Source organism: Entelurus aequoreus, linkage group LG22 (assembly GCF_033978785.1).
Source record: "Entelurus aequoreus isolate RoL-2023_Sb linkage group LG22, RoL_Eaeq_v1.1, whole genome shotgun sequence".
Taxonomy (NCBI): domain Eukaryota; kingdom Metazoa; phylum Chordata; class Actinopteri; order Syngnathiformes; family Syngnathidae; genus Entelurus; species Entelurus aequoreus.
In genome coordinates this window covers 40,515,459-40,541,395 of record NC_084752.1, presented here as the reverse complement: position 1 = coordinate 40,541,395, position 25,937 = coordinate 40,515,459, and the positions used below count along the sequence as shown (strand labels likewise).

Here is a 25,937-nt window from a genome sequence, read left to right as displayed (position 1 = left end):
GCTGGTGGCTGCTCTCTCCTCCCGTGACTCCAGCATGGAGGCTCTGGCACTTTTTCTCCTATCGCCGCATCCCAAGACCACCACATCAGCTTCCAGAAAGGAGACGTACTCAAGGCAAGCATGTGCAGCCATTGTTGCTGCCTGATGAAGACTATAATTGTGTGTGTGCGTGTCCTGTGTGTGTGTGTGTGTGTGTTGTGTGTGAGGTGTGTGTGTGTGTGTGTGTGTGTGTGTGTGTGTGTGTGTGTGTCTGTGTTGTGTGTGTGTGTGTGTGTGTGTGTGTGTGTGTGTGTGTCTGTGTGTGTGTGTCTGTGTGTGTCTGTGTGTGTCTGTGTGTGGTCTGTGTGTGTCGTGTGTGTGTGTGTGTGTGTGTCGTGTTGTGTGTGTGTCTGTGTCTGTGTGTGTGTGTCTGTGTGTGTCTGTGTGTGTGTGTGTGTGTGTGTGTGTGTGTCTGTGTGTGTGTGTGTGTGTGTGTGTGTGTGTGTGTGTGTGTGTGTGTGTGTATGTGTGTGTGTGTGTGTGTGTGTGTGTCTGTGTGTGTCTGTGTGTGTGTGTGTGTGTGTGTGTGTCTGTGTGTTGTGTGTGTGTGTGTGTGTGTGTGTGTGTGTGTGTGTGTGTGTGTGTGTGTGTGTGTGTCTGTGTCTGTGTGTGTGTGTCTGTGTGTGTCTGTGTGTGTCTGTGTGTGTGTGTGTGTGTGTGTGTGTGTGTGTGTGTCTGTGTCTGTGTGTGTGTGTGTGTGTGTGTGTGTGTGTGTGTGTGTGTGTGTGTGTGTGTATGTGTGTGTGTGTGTGTGAGTATGTGTGTGTGTAGTGTGTGTGTGTGTGTAGGTGACAGAAATGGAAAGAGGAATTCTTGCTGGTTCACAGCTGAGGTGGAAGGCAGGCGAGGATACGTGCCAGAGAATTACATTTCCTTCTTCCTCATCCGTGAGAAACCTTCTCTTCTTCCAGAACTTACTTACTTACTTACTCTTATTCCAGAACTTACTTACTTACTTACTCTCTTCCAGAACTTACTTACTTACTTACTCTTCTTCCAGAACTTACTTACTTACTCTTCTTCCAGAACTTACTTACTTACTTACTCTTCTTCCAGAACTTACTTACTTACTTACTCTTCTTCCAGAACTTACTTACTTACTCTTCTTCTAGAACTTACTTACTTACTTACTCTTCTTCCAGAACTTACTTACTTACTCTTATTCCAGAACTTACTTACTTACTTACTCTTCTTCCAGAACTTACTTACTTACTCTTCTTCCAGAACTTACTTACTTACTTACTCTTCTTCCAGAACTTACTTACTTACTTACTCTTCTTCCAGAACTTACTTACTTACTTACTCTTCTTCCAGAACTTACTTACTTACTTACTCTTCTTCCAGAACTTACTTACTTACTTACTCTTCTTCCAGAACTTACTTACTTACTCTTCTTCCAGAACTTACTTACTTACTTACTCTTCTTCCAGAACTTACTTACTTACTTACTCTTCTTCCAGAACTTACTTACTTACTCTTCTTCCAGAACTTACTTACTTACTTACTCTTCTTCCAGAACTTACTTACTTACTTACTCATCTTCCAGAACTTACTTACTTACTTACTCTTCTTCCAGAACTTACTTACTTACTTACTCTTCTTCCAAAACTTACTTACTTACTTACTCTTCTTCCAGAACTTACTTACTTACTTACTCATCTTCCAGAACTTACTTACTTACTTACTCTTCTTCCAGAACTTACTTACTTACTTACTCTTCTTCCAAAACTTACTTACTTACTTACTCTTCTTCCAGAACTTACTTACTTACTCTTCTTCTAGAACTTACTTACTTACTTACTCTTCTTCCAGAACTTGCTTACTTACTTACTCTTCTTCCAGAACTTACTTACTTACTTACTCATCTTCCAGAACTTACTTACTTACTTACTCTTCTTCCAGAACTTACTTACTTACTTACTCATCTTCCAGAACTTACTTACTTACTTACTCTTCTTCCAGAACTTACTTACTTACTTACTCTTCTTCCAAAACTTACTTACTTACTTACTCTTCTTCCAAAACTTACTTACTTACTTACTCTTCTTCCAGAACTTACTTACTTACTTACTCATCTTCCAGAACTTACTTACTTACTTACTCTTCTTCCAGAACTTACTTACTTACTTACTCTTCTTCCAAAACTTACTTACTTACTTACTCTTCTTCCAGAACTTACTTACTTACTCTTCTTCTAGAACTTACTTACTTACTTACTCTTCTTCCAGAACTTACTTACTTACTCGTCTTCCAGAACTTACTTACTTACTTACTTTTCTTCCAGACTCTTCTTCCAGAACTTACTTACTTACTCGTCTTCCAGAACTTACTTACTTACTTACTTTTCTTCCAGAACTTACTTACTTACTCGTCTTCCAGAACTTACTTACTTACTCTTCTTCCAGAACTTACTTACTTACTTACTCTTCTTCCAGAACTTACTTACTTACTTACTCATCTTCCAGAACTTACTTACTTACTTACTCTTCTTCCAGAACTTACTTACTTACTTACTCTTCTTCCAGAACTTACTTACTTACTTACTCTTCTTCCAGAACTTACTTACTTACTCTTCTTCCAGAACTTACTTACTTACTTACTCTTCTTCCAGAACTTACTTACTTACTTACTCTTATTCCAGAACTTACTTACTTACTTACTCTTCTTCCAGAACTTACTTACTTACTCTTCTTCTAGAACTTACTTACTTACTTACTCTTCTTCCAGAACTTACTTACTTACTCTTATTCCAGAACTTACTTACTTACTTACTCTTCTTCCAGAACTTACTTACTTACTCTTCTTCCAGAACTTACTTACTTACTTACTCTTCTTCCAGAACTTACTTACTTACTTACTCTTCTTCCAGAACTTACTTACTTACTTACTCTTCTTCCAGAACTTACTTACTTACTTACTCTTCTTCCAGAACTTACTTACTTACTTACTCTTCTTCCAGAACTTACTTACTTACTCTTCTTCCAGAACTTACTTACTTACTTACTCTTCTTCCAGAACTTACTTACTTACTTACTCTTCTTCCAGAACTTACTTACTTACTCTTCTTCCAGAACTTACTTACTTACTTACTCTTCTTCCAGAACTTACTTACTTACTTACTCATCTTCCAGAACTTACTTACTTACTTACTCTTCTTCCAGAACTTACTTACTTACTTACTCTTCTTCCAAAACTTACTTACTTACTTACTCTTCTTCCAGAACTTACTTACTTACTTACTCATCTTCCAGAACTTACTTACTTACTTACTCTTCTTCCAGAACTTACTTACTTACTTACTCTTCTTCCAAAACTTACTTACTTACTTACTCTTCTTCCAGAACTTACTTACTTACTCTTCTTCTAGAACTTACTTACTTACTTACTCTTCTTCCAGAACTTGCTTACTTACTTACTCTTCTTCCAGAACTTACTTACTTACTTACTCATCTTCCAGAACTTACTTACTTACTTACTCTTCTTCCAGAACTTACTTACTTACTTACTCATCTTCCAGAACTTACTTACTTACTTACTCTTCTTCCAGAACTTACTTACTTACTTACTCTTCTTCCAAAACTTACTTACTTACTTACTCTTCTTCCAAAACTTACTTACTTACTTACTCTTCTTCCAGAACTTACTTACTTACTTACTCATCTTCCAGAACTTACTTACTTACTTACTCTTCTTCCAGAACTTACTTACTTACTTACTCTTCTTCCAAAACTTACTTACTTACTTACTCTTCTTCCAGAACTTACTTACTTACTCTTCTTCTAGAACTTACTTACTTACTTACTCTTCTTCCAGAACTTACTTACTTACTCGTCTTCCAGAACTTACTTACTTACTTACTTTTCTTCCAGAACTTACTTACTTACTCGTCTTCCAGAACTTACTTACTTACTCTTCTTCCAGAACTTACTTACTTACTTACTCTTCTTCCAGAACTTACTTACTTACTTACTCATCTTCCAGAACTTACTTACTTACTTACTCTTCTTCCAGAACTTACTTACTTACTTACTCTTCTTCCAGAACTTACTTACTTACTTACTCTTCTTACAGAACTTACTTACTTACTCTTCTTCCAGAACTTACTTACTTACTTACTCTTCTTCCAGAACTTACTTACTTACTCTTCTTCCAGAACTTACTTACTTACTTACTCTTCTTCCAGAACTTACTTACTTACTTACTCATCTTCCAGAACTTACTTACTTACTTACTCTTCTTCCAGAACTTACTTACTTACTTACTCTTCTTCCAAAACTTACTTACTTACTTACTCTTCTTCCAGAACTTACTTACTTACTCTTCTTCTAGAACTTACTTACTTACTTACTCTTCTTCCAGAACTTGCTTACTTACTTACTCTTCTTCCAGAACTTACTTACTTACTCGTCTTCCAGAACTTACTTACTTACTTACTCTTCTTCCAGAACTTACTTACTTACTCGTCTTCCAGAACTTACTTACTTACTCTTCTTCCAGAACTTACTTACTTACTTACTCTTCTTCCAGAACTTACTTACTTACTCTTCTTCCAGAACTTACTTACTTACTTACTCTTCTTCCAGAACTTACTTACTTACTTACTTACTCTTCTTCCAGAACTTACTTACTTACTTACTCTTCTTCCAGAACTTACTTACTTACTTACTCTTCTTCCAGAACTTACTTACTTACTTACTCTTCTTCCAGAACTTACTTACTTACTCGTCTTCCAGAACTTACTTACTTACTCGTCTTCCAGAACTTACTCACTTACTTACTCTTCTTCCAGAACTTATTCACTTACTTACTCTTCTTCCAGAACTTACTTACTTACTTACTCTTCTTCCAGAACTTACTTACTTACTCGTCTTCCAGAACTTACTTACTTACTCTTCTTCCAGAACTTACTTACTTACTTACTCTTCTTCCAGAACTTACTTACTTACTCTTCTTCCAGAACTTACTTACTTACTCTTCTTCCAGAACTTACTTACTTACTCGTCTTCCAGAACGTACTTACTTACTTACTCGTCTTCCAGAACTTACTTACTTACTTAATATTCTTCCAGAACTTACTTACTTACTTACTCTTCTTCCAGAACTTACTTACTTACTTACTCTTCTTCCAGAACTTACCGCGCGGGCTTGACTTTCATCTACAGATGCTAGCAGAACACACGAGCATGGGAAGAGTTAGCGAGTTAGTTAATGACTTCTGTAGCTTTAAAAGTGAAGAATTAGCTCAAATGTGGAATATTCCAGAGATGAAAAGAACAAATGTTGGTGATTGGCACTAACATGCAGAGAAACCTTATCATTGGCACACCCACACAACACCAGTAGCAACACTACAGTAGCAACACTATGACACTACAGTAGCAACACTATGACACTACAGTAGCAACACTACAGTAGCAACACTATGACACTACAGTAGCAACACTATGACACTACAGTAGCAACACTACAGTAGCAACACTGCAGTAGCAACACTATGACACTACAGTAGCAACACTATGACACTACAGTAGCAACACTACAGTAGCAACACTACAGTAGCAACACTATGACACTACAGTAGCAACACTACAGTAGCAACACTATGACACTACAGTAGCAACACTATGACACTACAGTAGCAACACTACAGTAGCAACACTGCAGTAGCAACACTATGACACTACAGTAGCAACACTACAGTAGTAACACTATGACACTACAGTAGCAACACTACAGTAGCAACACTACAGTAGCAACACTATGACACTACAGTAGCAACACTATGACACTACAGTAGCAACACTACAGTAGCAACACTATGACACTACAGTAGCAACACTATGACACTACAGTAGCAACACTACAGTAGCAACACTACAGTAGCAACACTATGACACTACAGTAGCAACACTACAGTAGCAACACTACAGTAGCAACACTATGACACTACAGTAGCAACACTATGACACTACAGTAGCAACACTACAGTAGCAACACTATGACACTACAGTAGCAACACTATGACACTACAGTAGCAACACTACAGTAGCAACACTACAGTAGCAACACTATGACACTACAGTAGCAACACTACAGTAGCAACACTACAGTAGCAACACTATGACACTACAGTAGCAACACTACAGTAGCAACACTATGACACTACAGTAGCAACACTACAGTAGCAACACTTTGACACTACAGTAGCAACACTACAGTAGCAACACTATGACACTACAGTAGCAACACTACAGTAGCAACACTACAGTAGCAACACTATGACACTACAGTAGCAACACTACAGTAACAACACTACAGTAGCAACACTATGACACTACAGTAGCAACACTATGACACTACAGTAGCAACACTACAGTAGCAACACTATGACACTACAGTAGCAACACTACAGTAGCAACACTACAGTAGCAACACTATGACACTACAGTAGCAACACTACAGTAGCAACACTACAGTAGCAACACTATGACACTACAGTAGCAACACTACAGTAGCAACACTATGACACTACAGTAGCAACACTACAGTAGCAACACTACAGTAGCAACACTATGACACTACAGTAGCAACACTACAGTAGCAACACTATGACACTACAGTAGCAACACTACAGTAGCAACACTTTGACACTACAGTAGCAACACTACAGTAGCAACACTACAGTAGCAACACTATGACACTACAGTAGCAACACTATGACACTACAGTAGCAACACTACAGTAGCAACACTATGACACTACAGTAGCAACACTACAGTAGCAACACTACAGTAGCAACACTATGACACTACAGTAGCAACACTACAGTAGCAACACTACAGTAGCAACACTATGACACTACAGTAGCAACACTACAGTAGCAACACTATGACACTACAGTAGCAACACTATGACACTACAGTAGCAACACTACAGTAGCAACACTACAGTAGCAACACTATGACACTACAGTAGCAACACTATGACACTACAGTAGCAACACTACAGTAGCAACACTATGACACTACAGTAGCAACACTACAGTAGCAACACTATGACACTACAGTAGCAACACTACAGTAGCAACACTATGACACTACAGTACCAACACTACAGTAGCAACACTATGACACTACAGTAGCAACACTACAGTAGCAACACTACAGTAGCAACACTATGACACTACAGTAGCAACACTATGACACTACAGTACCAACACTACAGTAGCAACACTATGGCACTACAGTACCAACACTACAGTAGCAACACTACAGTAGCAACACTATGACACTACAGTAGCAACACTATGACACTACAGTAGCAACACTACAGTAGCAACACTATGACACTACAGTAGCAACACTATGACACTACAGTAGCAACACTACAGTAGCAACACTACAGTAGCAACACTATGACACTACAAAACCAACACTACAGTAGCAACACTACAGTAGCAACACTATGACACTACAGTAGCAACACTACAGTAGCAACACTACAGTAGCAACACTATGACACTACAGTAGCAACACTACAGTAGCAACACTACAGTAGCAACACTATGACACTACAGTACCAACACTATGACACTACAGTAGCAACACTACAGTAGCAACAACACTACAGTAGCAACAACACTACAGTAGAAACACTACAGTAGCAACACTACAGTAGCAACACTAGAGTAGCAACACTACAGTAGCAACACTATGACACTACAGTAGCAACACTACAGTAGCAACGCTATGACACTACAGTAGCAACAACACTAGAGTAGCAACACTACAGTAGCAACACTAGAGTAGCAACACTAGAGTAGCAACAACACTAGAGTAGCAACACTAGAGTAGCAACACTATGAAGACAGTCACTAGAGTAGCAACACTATGAAGACAGTCACTAGAGTAGCAACAACACTACAGTAGCAACACTAGAGTAGCAACACTATGAAGACAGTCACTAGAGTAGCAACAACACTACAGTAGCAACACTACAGTAGCAACAACACTACAGTAGCAACACTAGAGTAGCAACACTATGAAGACAGTCACTAGAGTAGCAACACTATGAAGACAGTCACTAGAGTAGCAACACTATGAAGACAGTCACTAGAGTAGCAACAACACTACAGTAGCAACAGTAGAGTAGCAACACTATGAAGACAGTCACTAGAGTAGCAACAACACTACAGTAGCAACACTAGAGTAGCAACACTATGAAGACAGTCACTAGAGTAGCAACAACACTACAGTAGCAACAGTAGAGTAGCAACACTATGAAGACAGTCCAGTCCAGTCCAGGCCAAGACAAGACGCTCCTGAAGTGTGTTGACAAGACAAAAGTGGTTCGTCACTCAAGTGTTTTGTGTGGCAGGTGGTTTGCAGGTGGTGTGTCCAGACAACAGGCGGAGAGACGTCTGCAGTGTCAGGAGAGTGGTGTCTTCCTGGTGAGGGACAGTGAGTCTGCTCCTGGAGACTTCTCTGTCTCTGTCAGGTACTTCCTGTCCTAGCAATGTCTTATTACTGTCCTAGAAATGTCTTATTACTGTCCTAGCAATGTCTTATTACTCTATTATCAATGTCTTATTACTGTCCTAGCAATGTCTTATTACTGTCCTATCAATGTCTTATTACTGTCCTAGCAATGTCTTATTACTGTCCTAGCAATGTCTTATTACTCTATTATCAATGTCTTATTACTGTCCTAGCAATGTCTTATTACTGTCCTATCAATGTCTTATTACTGTCCTAGCAATGTCTTATTACTGTCCTAGCAATGTCTTATTACTGTCCTATCAATGTCTTATTACTGTCCTAGCAATGTCTTATTACTGTCCTAGCAATGTCTTATTACTGTCCTAGCAATGTCTTATTACTGTCCTATCAATGTCTTATTACTGTCCTAGCAATGTCTTATTACTGTCCTAGCAATGTCTTATTACTGTCCTATCAATGTCTTATTACTGTCCTAGCAATGTCTTATTACTGTCCTATCAATGTCTTATTACTGTCCTAGCAATGTCTTATTACTGTCCTAGCAATGTCTTATTACTGTCCTATCAATGTCTTATTACTGTCCTAGCAATGTCTTATTACTGTCCTAGCAATGTCTTATTACTGTCCTATCAAGGTGTTATTACTGTCCTAGCAATGTCTTATTACTGTCCTAGCAATGTCTTATTACTGTCCTAGCAATGTCTTATTACTGTCCTATCAAGGTGTTATTACTGTTCTATCAATGTCTTATTACTGTCCTAGCAATGTCTTATTACTGTCCTAGCAATGTCTTATTACTGTCCTAGCAATGTCTTATTACTGTCCTATCAAGGTGTTATTACTGTCCTAGCAATGTCTTATTACTGTCCTAGCAATGTCTTATTACTGTCCTAGCAATGTCTTATTACTGTCCTAGCAATGTCTTATTACTGTCCTAGCAATGTCTTATTACTGTCCTATCAAGGTGTTATTACTGTCCTAGCAATGTCTTATTACTGTCCTAGCAATGTCTTATTACTGTCCTAGCAATGTCTTATTACTGTCCTAGCAATGTCTTATTACTGTCCTATCAAGGTCTTATTACTGTCCTAGCAATGTCTTATTACTGTCCTATCAAGGTGTTATTACTGTCCTAGCAATGTCTTATTACTGTCCTATCAATGTCTTATTACTGTCCTAGCAATGTCTTATTACTGTCCTAGCAATGTCTTATTACTGTCCTAGCAATGTCTTATTACTGTCCTATCAATGTCTTATTACTGTCCTAGCAATGTCTTATTACTGTCCTAGCAATGTCTTATTACTGTCCTAGCAATGTCTTATTACTGTCCTATCAAGGTCTTATTACTGTCCTAGCAATGTCTTATTACTGTCCTATCAAGGTGTTATTACTGTCCTAGCAATGTCTTATTACTGTCCTATCAATGTCTTATTACTGTCCTAGCAATGTCTTATTACTCTATTATCAATGTCTTATTACTGTCCTAGCAATGTCTTATTACTGTCCTATCAATGTCTTATTACTGTCCTAGCAATGTCTTATTACTGTCCTAGCAATGTCTTATTACTGTCCTAGCAATGTCTTATTACTGTCCTATCAAGGTGTTATTACTGTCCTAGCAATGTCTTATTACTGTCCTAGCAATGTCTTATTACTGTCCTAGCAATGTCTTATTACTGTCCTAGCAATGTCTTATTACTGTCCTATCAAGGTGTTATTACTGTCCTAGCAATGTCTTATTACTGTCCTATCAATGTCTTATTACTGTCCTAGCAATGTCTTATTACTGTCCTAGCAATGTCTTATTACTGTCCTATCAAGGTGTTATTACTGTCCTAGCAATGTCTTATTACTGTCCTAGCAATGTCTTATTACTGTCCTATCAATGTCTTATTACTGTCCTAGCAATGTCTTATTACTGTCCTATCAATGTCTTATTACTGTCCTAGCAATGTCTTATTACTGTCCTAGCAATGTCTTATTACTGTCCTAGCAATGTCTTATTACTGTCCTATCAATGTCTTATTACTGTCCTAGCAATGTCTTATTACTCTATTATGAATGTGTTATTACAGTCGTATCAATGTGTTATTACTGTATTATGAATGTGTTATTACAGTCGTATGAATATGTTATTACTTCATTATGAATATGTTATTACAGTCCTATGAATATGTTATTACAGTCGTATGAATGTTATTACCGTATTATGAATATGTTATTACAGTCATATGAATATGTTATTACAGTGGTATGAATATGTTATTACAGTCATATGAATATGTTATTACCGTATTATGAATGTTATTACGGTGGTATGAATATGTTATTACCATATTATGAATGTTATTACAGTCCTATGAATACGTTATTACAGTCGTATGAATATGTTATTACCATATTATGAATATGTTATTACCGTATTATGAATGTTATTACAGTCGTTTGTTATTACCGTATTATGAATATGTTATTACGGTTGTATGAATATGTTATTGTATTATGAATGTTATTACGTACTATGAATATGTTATTGCAGTCGTATGAATATGTTATTACTGTATTATGAATGTTATTACAGTCGTATGAATATGTTATTACTGTATATGAATATGTTATTACGTACTATGAATATTTTATTACAGTCGTATTAATGTTATTACCGTATTATGAATATGTTATTACCGTATTATGAATATGTTATTACAGTCGTATGAATATGTTATTACCGTATTGTGAATTTGTTATTACAGTCCTATGAATATGTTATTACCATATTATGAATAGGTTATTACAGTCATATAAATGTTATTACAATCGTATGAATATGTTATTACCATATTATGAATATGTTATTATAGTCGTATGAATGTTATTACGGTATTATGAATATGTTATTACAGTCCTATTAATGTTATTACCGAATTGTGAATATGTTATTACTATATGAATATGTTATTCCCGTCCTATGAATATGTTATTATTGTGGTATGAATATGTTATTACCTTATTATGAATGTTATTACATCATATGAATATGTTATTACATCATATGAATATGTTATTACATCATATGAATATGTTGTTACTGTGGTATGAATATGTTATTACTGTACTGTAAAATGTACTGTTTTTTATAACGTTACTGTAAATGGAAAAACAGTACCATTGTTTTGTTTTTTTTAAATCCGGGAATTGAGCAGACTGTTTTTTTACTGTAAAAAAAAAAAAGTAACGCTTTTTCTATTTACAGTAATACACCGTAAAAACAAAAGCTATAAATTTCACGGTAAAAAAAAACTGGCCGCTCTGTCGACAGAAATGTACTGTAAAATGTACAGCGTTTTTTTTTACAACACATTACTGTAAATGGAAAAAGAGTACCACTGGTTTTTTTTTATTCTGGCAACTAAGCAGCAAGTTTTTTACTGAAAAACAAATGTGGTAATGTTTTTCCATTTACAGTAATGCACTGTAAAAACAACCATAGATTTTACATAAAAAATGGCAGCTTAGTCGACAGAATTTTACTGTTTGTTTTTTTACATCTTATTGAAAATGGAAAAACAGAACCACAGTTTTTTTTTAATTCTGGCAATTAAGCTGCCATTAAAAAAAAAAAGTGTTACCATATTTTCATTTACAGTAATATACCCTAAAAACAACTGTAGATTTTACGATAACAAACTGGCAGCTCAAGTGACAGAATTTTACTGTAAAATGTAATTTATTTTTTTTTACAACATATTACTGTAAATAGAAAAACAGTACAATTGTTCTTTTTTAATTCTGGCAACTAAGCTGACACTTTTTTACTGTAAAAATATGCGGTAAAAATACCATACATTTTACAGTAAAATCCTGTCAACTGAGCTGCCTTTTTTTTTTTTTTTTAACTGTAAAATCTATGGTTGTTGTTTTTACAGTGTATTACTGTAAATGGAAAAAACGTGACTTTTTATGGAAAAACAATACCTACGTTTTTTTACAGTAAAAAAAATAGAAGCTTAGTTGCCGGAACAAAAAAATACAATTGTACGGTTTTTCCATTTACAGTAATATGTTGTAAAAACCACAGTCAGTAAAATTCTGGGGACTAAACTGCCATTTTTTTTTTACCGTAAAAAAAACAGTGGTACCGTTTTTCCATTTACAGTAATATGCTGTAAAAACACACACCACAGACTTTACAGTAAAATTATGTCAACTGAGCTGCCAGTTTTTTAATGTAAAATCAAATTTTTTATATTACGGTGTATTACTGTAAATGGGGAAAAAAAACAGCACCACATTTTTTTTACAGTAAAAAAGTGTCAGCTTAGTTGCCGGAATAAAAGAAAAACAATTGTACTGTTTTTCTATTTACAGTAATATATTGCAAAAAATACCATACATTTTACAATAAAATCCTGTTGTTGTTTTTTTTACCGTAAAATCTATGGTTGTTGTTTTTACAGTGTATTACTGTAAATGGAAAAAACGTGACTTTTTATGGAAAAACAATACCTAAGTTTTTTTACAGTAAAAAAAATAGAAGCTTAGTTGCCGGAACAAAAAAATACAATTGTACGGTTTTTCCATTTACAGTAATATGTTGTAAAAACCACAGTCAGTAAAATTCTGGGGACTAAACTGCCATTTTTTTTTTACCGTTAAAAAAACAGTGGTACCGTTTTTCCATTTACAGTAATATACTGTAAAAACACACACCATAGACTTTACAGTAAAATCATGTCAACTGAGCTGCCAGTTTTTTAATGTAAAATCTAATTTTTTATATTACGGTGTATTACTGTAAATGGGAGAAAAAAAACAGTACCGCATTTTTTTACAGTAAAAAACTGTCAGCTTAGTTGCCAGAATAAAAGAAAAACAATTGTACTGTTTTTCTATTTACAGTAATAGATTGCAAAAAATACCATACATTTTACAATAAAATCCTGTTGGGTTTTTTTTACCGTAAAATCTATAGTAAAAACTGGAAGCTTACTTGCCGGAACAAAAAAATACAATTGTACGGTTTTTCCATTTACAGTAATATGCTGTAAAAACCACAGTCAGTAAAACTAAGCTGCCATGTTTTTACCGTAAAAAAACAGCGGTACTGTTTTTCCATTTACAGTAATATTGTAATATCTATACACCATAGACTTTACAGTAAAATTCTGTCAACTGAGCTGCCAGTTTTTTTTATGTAAAATCTATGATTGTAGTTTTTGCGGTGTATTACTGTAAATGGAAAAAAAAAAAGTAACGCATTTTTTACTGTAAAAAACTGTCAGCTTAGTGGCCAGAATAAGATAAAAACAGTTGTACTGTTTTTCCATTTACAGTAATATGTTGTAAAAAATACCATACATTTTACAGTGAAATCCTGTCGACTGAGCTTCTTCTTTTTTTTTTTTTTACCGTAAAATCTATAGTTGTTGTTTTTACAGTGTTTTACTGTAAATGGAAAAAAAAACTTGACTTTTTATGGAAAAACAATACCACAGTTTTTTACAGTAAAAAAACCAGGAAGCTTAGTTGCCGGAACAAAAAAATACAATTGTACGGTTTTTCCATTTACAGTAATATGCTGTAAAAACCACAGTCAGTAAAACTAAGCTGCCTTTTTTTAACCGTAAAAAAACAGTGGTACTGTTTTTCCATTTACAGTAATATGTTGTAAAAACACACACCACAGACTTTACGGTAAAATTCTGTCAACTGAGCTGCCAGTTTTTTAATGTAAAATCTATTTTTACGGTGTATTACTGTAAATGGAAAAAAAAAACAGTACCGCATTTTTTTACAGTAAAAAAACTGTCAGCTTAGTGGCCAGAATTTAAAAAAAACAAAAAAACAATTGTACTGTTTTTCCATTTGCAGTAATATGTTGTAAAAACACACACCATACATTTTACAGTAAAATTCTGTCAACTGAGCTGACAGTTTTTTAATGTAAAATCTATTTTTATGGTGTATTACTGTAAATGGAAAAAAAAAACAGTAACGCATTTTTTTACAGTAAAAAACTGTCAGCTTAGTGGCCAGAATTTAAAAAAACAAAAAACAATACAATTAGTACAATTGTATTTTTTTGTTCCGGCAACTAAGCTTCTATTTTTTTTACTGTAAAAAAACTTAGGTATTGTTTTTCCATAAAAAGTCACGTTTTTTCCATTTACAGTAATACACTGTAAAAACAACAACCATAGATTTTACGGTAAAAAAAAAAAAAAAAAAAGGCAGCTCAGTCGACAGGATTTTACTGTAAAATGTATGGTATTTTTACCGCATATTTTTACAGTAAAAAAGTGTCCGCTTAGTTGCCAGAATTAAAAAAGAACAATTGTACTGTTTTTCCATTTACAGTAATATGTTGTAAAAACACACACCACAGACTTTACGGTAAAATTCTGTCAACTGAGCTGCCAGTTTTTTAATGTAAAATCTATTTTTACGGTGTATTACTGTAAATGGAAAGAAAAAACAGTACCGCATTTTTTTACAGTAAAAAACTGTCAGCTTAGTGGCCAGAATTAAAAAAAACAAAAAACAATACAATTAGTACAATTGTATTTTTTTGTTCCGGCAACTAAGCTTCTATTTTTTTTACTGTAAAAAAAACTTAGGTATTGTTTTTCCATAAAAAGTCACGTTTTTTCCATTTACAGTAATACACTGTAAAAACAACAACCACAGATTTTACGGTAAAAAAAAGAAAGAAAAAAAGGCAGCTCAGTCGACAGGATTTTACTGTAAAATGTATGGTATTTTTACCGCATATTTTTACAGTAAAAAAGTGTCCGCTTAGTTGCCAGAATTAAAAAAGAACAATTGTACTGTTTTTCCATTTACAGTAATATGCTGTAAAAACCACAGTCAGTAAAACTAAACTGCCATTTTTTTTACCGTAAAAAAACAGTGGTACTGTTTTTCCATTTACAGTAATATGTTGTAAAAACACACACCACAGACTTTACAGTAAAATTATGTCAACTGAGCTGCCAGTTTTTTAATGTAAAATCTATTTTTACGGTATATTACTGTAAATGGAAAAAAAAAAACAGTACCGCATTTTTTTACAGTAAAAAACTGTCAGCTTAGTGGCCAGAATTAAAAAAAACAATACAATTAGTACAATTGTATTTTTTTGTTCCGGCAAATAAGCTTCTATTTTTTTTACTGTAAAAAAAAACGTAGGTATTGTTTTTCCATAAAAAGTCACGTTTTTTCCATTTACAGTAATACACTGTAAAAACAACAACCATAGATTTTACGGTAAAGAAAAAAAAAAAGACAGCTCAGTCGACAGGATTTTACTGTAAAATGTATGGTATTTTTACCGCATATTTTTACAGTAAAAAAGTGTCCGCTTAGTTGCCAGAATTAAAAAAGAACAATTGTACTGTTTTTCCATTTACAGTAATATGCTGTAAAAACCACAGTCAGTAAAACTAAGCTGCCATTTTTTTTACCGTAAAAAAACAGTGGTACTGTTTTTCCATTTACAGTAATATGTTGTAAAAACACACACCACAGACTTTACAGTAAAATTATGTCAACTGAGCTGCCAGTTTTTTAATGTAAAATCTATTTTTACGGTGTATTACTGTAAATGGAAAAAAAAAACAGTACCGCATTTTTTTACAGTAAAAAACTGTCAGCTTAGTGGCCAGAATTTAAAAAAAACAATACAGTTAGTACAATTGTATTTTTTTGTTCCGGCAACTAAGCTTCTATTTTTTTTACTGTAAAAAAAACTTAGGTATTGTTTTTCCATAAAAAGTCACGTTTTTTCCATTTACAGTAATACACTGTAAAAACAACAACCACAGATTTTACGGTAAAAAAAAGAAAGAAAAAAAGGCAGCTCAGTCGACAGGATTTTACTGTAAAATGTATGGTATTTTTACCGCATATTTTTACAGTAAAAAAGTGTCCGCTTAGTTGCCAGAATTAAAAAAGAACAATTGTACTGTTTTTCCATTTACAGTAATATGCTGTAAAAACCACAGTCAGTAAAACTAAGCTGCCATTTTTTTACCGTAAAAAAACAGTGGTACTGTTTTTCCATTTACAGTAATATGTTGTAAAAACACACACCATAGACTTTACAGTAAAATTCTGTCAACTGAGCTGCCAGTTTTTTAATGTAAAATCTATTTTTACGGTGTATTACTGTAAATGGAAAAAAAAAACAGTACCGCATTTTTTTACAGTAAAAAACTGTCAGCTTAGTGGCCAGAATTAAAAAAAAACAATACAGTTAGTACAATTGTATTTTTTTGTTCCGGCAACTAAGCTTCTATTTTTTTACTGTAAAAAAAACTTAGGTATTGTTTTTCCATAAAAAGTCACGTTTTTTTCCATTTACAGTAATACACTGTAAAAACAACAACCACAGATTTTACGGTAAAAAAAAAAAAAAAAAAAAAGGCAGCTCAGTCGACAGGATTTTACTGTAAAATGTATGGTATTTTTACCGCATATTTTTACAGTAAAAAAGTGTCCGCTTAGTTGCCAGAATTAAAAAAGAACAATTGTACTGTTTTTCCATTTACAGTAATATGTTGTAAAAACCACAGTCAGTAAAACTAAGCTGCCATTTTTTTACCGTAAAAAAACAGTGGTACTGTTTTTCCATTTACAGTAATATGTTGTAAAAACACACACCATAGACTTTACAGTAAAATTCTGTCAACTGAGCTGCCAGTTTTTTAATGTAAAATCTATTTTTACGGTGTATTACTGTAAATGGAAAAAAAAAACAGTACCGCATTTTTTTACAGTAAAAAACTGTCAGCTTAGTGGCCAGAATTAAAAAAAAACAATACAGTTAGTACAATTGTATTTTTTTGTTCCGGCAACTAAGCTTCTATTTTTTTACTGTAAAAAAAACTTAGGTATTGTTTTTCCATAAAAAGTCACGTTTTTTTCCATTTACAGTAATACACTGTAAAAACAACAACCACAGATTTTACGGTAAAAAAAAAAAAAAAAAAAAAGGCAGCTCAGTCGACAGGATTTTACTGTAAAATGTATGGTATTTTTACCGCATATTTTTACAGTAAAAAAGTGTCCGCTTAGTTGCCAGAATTAAAAAAGAACAATTGTACTGTTTTTCCATTTACAGTAATATGTTGTAAAAACCACAGTCAGTAAAACTAAGCTGCCATTTTTTTACCGTAAAAAAACAGTGGTACTGTTTTTCCATTTACAGTAATATGTTGTAAAAACACACACCACAGACTTTACGGTAAAATTCTGTCAACTGAGCTGCCAGTTTTTTAATGTAAAATCTATTTTTACGGTGTATTACTGTAAATGAAAAAAAAAACAGTACTGCATTTTTTTACAGTAAAAAACTGTCAGCTTAGTGGCCAGAATTTAAAAAAACAATACAATTAGTACAATTGTATTTTTTTGTTCCGGCAACTAAGCTTCTGTTTTTTACTGTAAAAAAACTTAAATATTGTTTTTCCATAAAAAGTCACGTTGTTTCCATTTACAGTAATACACTGTAAAAACAACAACCATAGATTTTACGGTAAAAAAAAAAAAAAAAGGCAGCTCAGTCGACAGGATTTTACTGTAAAATGTATGGTATTTTTACCGCATATTTTTACAGTAAAAAAGTGTCAGCTTAGTTGCCAGAATTAAAAAAGAACAATTGTACTGTTTTTCCATTTACAGTAATATGTTGTAAAAACACACACCATACATTTTACAGTAAAATTCTGTCAACTGAGCTGCCAGTTTTTTTCATGTAAAATCAGTTTTTACGGTGTATTACTGTAAATGGGAAAAACAGTCCGGCTGATTTTTAAATTCTAACATTTTTATTGTAAAAAAAAAAAAATGTTACTGTTTTACCATTTACAGTAATACTCCGTGAAAACAACTGTAGATTTTACAGTAACAAAAATGGCAGCTCAGTTGACAGCATTTTACAGTAAAAAAAAAAAAAAAGCTAATTTGATCAAATGTACCAACAAATCTACAATTTGATGGCTAACTTGCGTTGAAATGATCAGTCAAGCACATTTCTCAGTGTTTATTTTTATTTTGACCCAAAAAACAAATAGTTTAGAGAGTTATTTCCAGGGCCACATAAAATGATGTGGCGGACCAGATTTGGCCCCTGAGCCTTGAGTTGGACATCTGTGACGTCACACTATGAAGGAGCTCTTGTTCTGCTAAAAAGAAAGGGAACATATTCCCTTTAGAACATTAGCAGCTTGCTCTGTGTGTGTGTGTGTGTGTGTGTGTGTGTGTGTGTGTGTGTGTGTGTGTGTGTGTGTGTGTGTGTGTGTGTGTGTGTGTGTGTGTGTGTGTGTGTGTGTGTGTGTGTGTGTGTGTGTGTGTGTGTGTGTGTGTGTGTGTGCGTGCGCGTGCGCATGTGCGTGTGACATTGTCACAGCCATCAAGGAGGATTTGTAATTTGTGTCACGCTTTTAATCTGCGAGGGAAATGAAATGTTTCCTCCCTCACAGCGCAGGTCTGATGATTAATTAACACCGGTGTTACACAAGTGACACGTGTCACCACATGTGCGCGAGGTCATCACGTGCAGTACCAACATCTGCCCGCATGTTTCTAATTGACATCTGCATTCACTATTCAGCAGCCGTCACACTGCAACAACACCGTGTAATACCTAGAGTGACCAGCAGAGGGCGGCAATGCTGCAGCAGAGTTCTTGGCAGAGCAGTTTAAATCAGCGGCCCCCAACCACCGGGCCGCGGCCCGGTACCGGTCCGCGGACCCATTGGTACCGGGCCGCTCAATGAATTAAAAAAAACCAAAAAAACTTTTTTTTTTTTTTTTTAATTTAATTTTATTTTTTTAAAATTAAATCAACATAAAAAACACAATATATACATATTGTGTCACTATAGATCAATACAGTCTGCAGGGATACAGTCCGTAAGCACACATGATTGTATTTCTTTATGAAAAAAAAGAAAAAAAAAATCCCCCCCCCCCCCAAGCGTTGACCGGTCCCCAGCTACAAAAAGGTTGGGGACCACTGGTTTAAATGATAGTCCCAAACATGACATCTTACATCCCTGCAGGGCCTTCAAACTCCAAATAGTTAGTTAGTTAGTTAGTTGATTTGACATGAAACATGTCGATGGAATGATAATACAAGAAGATAATAATGTTGCTTATTTATGCCTGAAGTGCAGCTCCTTTTTGAACAGCCTGCGGCGTATTTGGAAAAAGTACTATTCAAAACAAAACGAAAACAACATCAAAAAGTGAAATAAAAGAGCAAATGTAACGAGAAATATTGCAATGTTGCCTCTAATAACATAAAGCTGCCATGCAGGCTGTTTTGTCATTGCTCAAAAAATAATAATGAATCGAAATCAGTGTTGTTAGGAATTATTGACATGTTCAAGACTCCGATTATTTCACGTCAAATATTACACATATTTTGTGTGTTTTCCATAAAAAAAACAAAGTTGTGTATGACAAAAAGAGCATAAAACAAATTTAGATCATGAGACTTAAGCATTGAAATTACTTTAAAAAAAAAAAAATTGATGGCACCCTTTTTGTGAGATTTTGTTTAAACTGTTATAAAAGTGCTAAAAAAAAACAAACAAAGCAATAATAATAATTCATCAAAATTAATGTTGTTATTAAGGGCTCCAATTATTTTACATGAAATATTCCACTTTGAAATATTTTTGGAGGAAAATATTGTGTATTTTGTTTTTTTCTTTGACTAAAAGCCATAAAACAAAGAAATGAAAAAAAACGTTTAAAAAATAAATAAATAAATAAAATCGAGGGATGGATCTGAAGTTGATTTTGAAACTTAAGTGTTAAAAAAAAACAAAAAAAGTGTGATTTGAAAATAAATACACTTTGACATATTTTTGGAGAAAACATTGCATTTTTTGTGTGTTTTCCATAAAAAAACAAAGTTGTCTATGACAAAAAGAGCATAAAACAAATAAGATCATGAGACTTAAGCATTGAAATTACATTTAAAAAAAAAAAAAAATTGATGGGACCCCAAGAATTTTAGTGACATTTTGTTTAAACTGCTATAAAAGTGCTAAAAAACAAAACAATAATAATAATAAATCAAAATCAATGTTGTTATTCAGGGCTTCCATTATTTCACATGAAATATTCCAGTTTGAAATATTTTTGGAGGAAATTGTTGTGTATTTTGTTTTTTTCTTTGACTAAAAGGCCATAAAACAAAGAAATGAAAAAAACGTTAAACAATTATTTTTTTAAATAAAATCAAGGAATGGATCTGAAGTTGATTTTCGAAACTTAAGTGTTAACCCCCCCCCCCCCCAAAAAAAAAGTATGATTTAAAAATAAATACACTTTGACATATTTTTGTAGAAAACATTGCATTTTTTGTGTGTTTTCCATAAAAAACAAAGTTGTCTATGACAAAAAGAGCATAAAACAAATCAGATCATGAGACTTAAGCATTGAAATTACATTTAAAAAAATAATAATTGATGGGACCCCAAGAATTTTACTGAGATTTTGTTTAAACTGCTATAAAAGTGCTAAAAACAAAACAAAACAATAATAATAATGAATCAAAATAAATGTTGTTATTCGGGGCTCCAATTACTTCACATGAAATATTCCACTTTGAAATATTTTTGGAGGAAAATGTTGTGTATTTTGTTTTATACTTTGACAAAAAGCCATAAAACAAAGAAATGAAAAAAACGTTAAAAATAAAATAAAATAAAAAAAATAGAGGGATGAAAAAAGTTGAAGTTGATCTCGAAACTTAAGTGTTAAAAAAAACAAAAAAAGTATGATTTAAAAATAAATACACTTTTACATATTTTTGTAGAAAACATTGCATTTTATTTGTGTTTTCCATAAAAAACAAAGTTGTCTATGACAAAAAGAGCATAAAACAAATTAGATCATGAGACTTAAGCATTGAAATTACATTTTAAAAAAATAATAATTGATGGGACCCCAGGAATTTTACTGAGATTTTGTTTAAACTGCTATAAAAGTGCTAAAAACAAAACAAAACAATTATAATAATGAATCAAAATCAATGTTGTTATTAAGGGCTCCAATTACTTCACATGAAATATTCCACTTTAAAATATTTTTGGAGGAAATTGTTGTGTATTTTGTTTTTGTCTTTGACTAAAAGGCCATAAAACAAAAAAAAGAAAAAAAAACGTTAAACAATTATTTAAAAAAATAGAATCAAGGGATGGATCTGAAGTTGATTTTCGAAACTTAAGTGTTAAACCCCCCCCAAAAAGTATGATTTAAAAATAAATACACTTTGACATATTTTTGGAGAAAACATTGCATTTTTTGTGTGTTTTCCATAAAAAAAACAAAGTTGTCTTCGACAAAAGAGCATAAAAGAAATCAGATCATGAGACTTAAGCATTGAAATTACATTTAAAAAAATAATAATAATAATTGATGGGACCCCAATAATTTTTGTGAGATTTTGTTTAAACTGCTATAAAAGTGCTAAAAAACAAAACAAAACAATAATAATAATGAATCAAAATCAATGTTGTTATTCAGGGCTTTTCATTACTTCACATGAAATATTCCACTTTGAAATATTTTTGGAGGAAAATGTTGTGTATTTTGTTTTATACTTTGACAAAAAGCCATAAAACAAAGAAATGAAAAAAAACGTTAAAAATTAAATAAAATTTAAAAAGAGCATAAAACAAATCAGATCATGAGACTTAAGCATTGAAATTACATTTAAAAAAATAAATAATTGATGGGACCCCAAGAATTTTAGTGAAATTTTGTTTAAACTGTTATAAAAGTGCTAAAAAAAAAACCAAAACAATAATAATAATGAATCAAAATCAATGTTGTTATTAAGGGCTCCAATTACTTCACATGAAATATTCCACTTTGAAATATTTTTGGAGGAAAATATTGTGTATTTTATTTTTTTCTTTGACAAAAAGCCATAAAACAAAGAAATGAAAATAAACGTTAAAAAATAGTAACAAAAAAATAAAATGGATGGATTTGATGTTGATTTAGAAACTTAAGTGTTGAAGAAAAACAAAAAAAGTATGATTTAAAAATAAATACTCTTTAACAAGTGGGGAACTTTTGTCCCTAATAGTTTTAGTGGGATTTCTTTTTAACTGTCATTGCTCAAAAAATAATGAATAAAAATGAGTGGAATGATGAATTATTGACCTATTTGAGGCTCTAAATATTCCACTTTGAAAATCTTTTTCAGAGGAAATCATTTCACATTTTGTCTTTGCCACAGTTTTTCGTTTAGATGAAGAATTAATCATAATCCTCATGCTTTTGATTTAATCTTTTATTAGTACATTGGACCCACTGCTAACATTGTTAGTACGCTAACATGGGAACACTTAGCATATTTTCAAGATGTCGCTAAGCAATAAAATCCAGGACATGACGGCGTAAAAGTATACCATTAGATAAAATGCAATAAGAAAACATTAGCATGCTAGCCTAATATCACAATATTTCAATAAAAATGTTTTTAAAAAAAGTATAAAACTCCGTAATTTTTATGTGTACATTTACAAAATTTGCTTAAATGCAAGCTAAAAACTTTAGCATGCTATTGTTAGCATAACAGCATCGGAACAGCCAAGTATCAAAATCCATCAATAAATAAATCTTTGATTTAAAAAAAGTATCAAACTCCGTCATTTTGTGTGTACGTGTACAAAATTGGCAGAAATGCTAGCAAAAAACAGTAGCATGGTAACATTAGCATGCTATCATGGGAACAGCAAAGTATCAAAATCCATCAATAAATCAATCTTTAATTTTTAGAAAAGTATCAAACGTCATAATTTTTTGTGTACATTTACAAAAATAGCTGAATTGCTAGCAAAAAAATAGCATGCTAACGTTAGCATGCTATCATGGGAACAGCAAAGGATCAAAACCCATCAATAAATAAATCTTTAATTTAAAAAAAAAGTATCAAACTCCATTTTTTGTGTACATTTGCAAAATTGGCTGAAATGCTAGCAAAAAAACATTAGCATGTTCACGTTAGCATGCTAACATGGGAACAGCAAAGTATCAAAATCCATTAATAAATAAATCTTGAATAAAAAAAGTATCAAACTCCATCATTTGTTGTGTACATTTACAAAATTGGCCGAAATGCTAGCAAAAAAAACAAAACATTAGCATGCTAAAGTTAGCATGCTAGCAGGTAGCAGCTAGTATAAAAATGAAAATGTGTTGACTTTGCAGCTACGGCGACCGCGTGGAGCATTTCCGTGTCCTGGAGGGTGGGGGCCAGTACTGCATCTGGGACCACACCTTCTGCTCCCTCAACCGCCTGGTGGACTTCTACCGGACTCACAGCATCGCCGCCGACAAGATGGTGGTCCTCAGAGGGTCGCCCTCCGACACGCCTCCTCCTTCGGGCTCCCGGAACCCTTACCCCAACCCTTACAGGACCACCTCCCTGGAGTCCCTCCACGGGCCACACCCCCTCAGAGAGTCCTCCTCCGTGCAGCTGCTGGAGCAGCTTTTAGGGGTACTGCGTCATCATCATCATCGTCATCATCATCATCAGTATCATCATCATCATCAGTATCAGCATCATCATCAGCATTATCATCAGCATCATCATCATTATCATCAGCATCATCATTATCAGCATCATCATTATCATCAGCATCATTATCATCAGCATCATCATCAGTATCAGCATCATCATCATCAGCATCATCATTATCAGCATCATTGTCATCAGCATCATCATTATCATCATCAGCATCATCATTATTATCAGCATCATCATTATCATCAGCATCATCATCAATATCTGCATCATCATCATCAGCATTATCATCAGCATCATCATTATCATCAGCATCATCATTATCAGCATCATTATCATCAGCATCATCATTATCATCAGCATCATTATTATTATCAGCATCATTATCAGTATCATCAGCATCATCATTATCATCAGCATCGTCATCATCAGCATCATTATCATCATCATCATCATTATCAGCATCATCATTATCATCAGCATCATTATCATCAGCATCATTATCAGCATCATCATTATCATCAGCATCATCATCAGTATCAGCAGCAGCAGCATTATCATCAGCATCATCATTATCATCATTATCAGCATCATCAGTATCAGCATCATCATCAGCAGCAGCAGCATTATCATCAGCATCATCATTATCATCAGCATTATCATCATTATCAGCATCATCATCAGCATCAGTATCAGCATCATCATCATCAGCATTATCATCAGCATCATCATTATCATCATCATCATCAGCATCATCATTATTATCAGCATCATCATCAGTATCAGCAGCATCATCATCAGCAGCAGCATTATCATCAGCATTATCATTATCATCAGCATTATCATCATTATCAGCATCATCATCAGTATCAGCATCATCATTATCAGCATCATTATCATCAGCATCATCATTATCATCATCAGCATCATCATTATTATCAGCATCATCATTATCATCAGCATCATCATCAGCATCATTATCATCATTATCATCAGCATCATCATCATTATCAGCATCATCATCATCAGCATTATCATCAGCATCATCATTATCAGCATCATTATCATCAGCGTCATCATCAGCATCATTATCATCATTATCATCAGCATCATCATCATTATCAGCATCATCATCATCAGCATTATCATCAGCATCATCATTATCAGCATCATTATCATCAGCATCATCATTATCATCAGCATCATTATCATTATCAGTATCAACATTATCATCAGCATCATCATTATCATCAGCATCGTCATCATCATTATCAGCATCATCATTATCATCAGCATCATCATCATCAGCATCATTATCATCAGCATCATCATCAGTATCAGCATCATCATTATCATCAGCATCATCATTATCAGCATCATTATCATCAGCATCATTATTATTATCAGCATCATTATCATCATTATCAGTATCAACATTATCATCAGCATCGTCATCATCATCAGCATCATCATCATCATTATCATCAGCATCATCACTATCATCAGCATCATCATTATCATCAGCATCATCATCATCATTATCATCACTATCATCATCAGCATCAGCATTATCATCATCATTATCATCAGCATCAGCATCATCATCATCATCATGGCGCACCTGCTTGACGCCCCGCCCCCTTTGTCATCCTCATAGAAACCCCGCCTGGCGCACGCGCTGTGTGACTACACCCCGCCGCACACCGCCCACCTGCACTTCCTGCGTGGTGATGTCATCGACCTGCTGGACTGTTCCGGCTCACGCTGCTGGAGAGGACGCTGCCGCGGCCGCGTGGGCGTCTTCCCGCCGCAGTGCGTGCAACCGCTGTACCACTGACTCTGACCC

At 33.8% G+C, this 25,937-nt stretch overlaps 1 pseudogene; it reads left to right on the top strand.

Moving 5' to 3' along the window:
* The first annotated feature begins 34 nt into the window (after positions 1–34).
* On the top strand, positions 35–25,937 carry LOC133639436 (GRB2-related adapter protein-like; annotated as a pseudogene).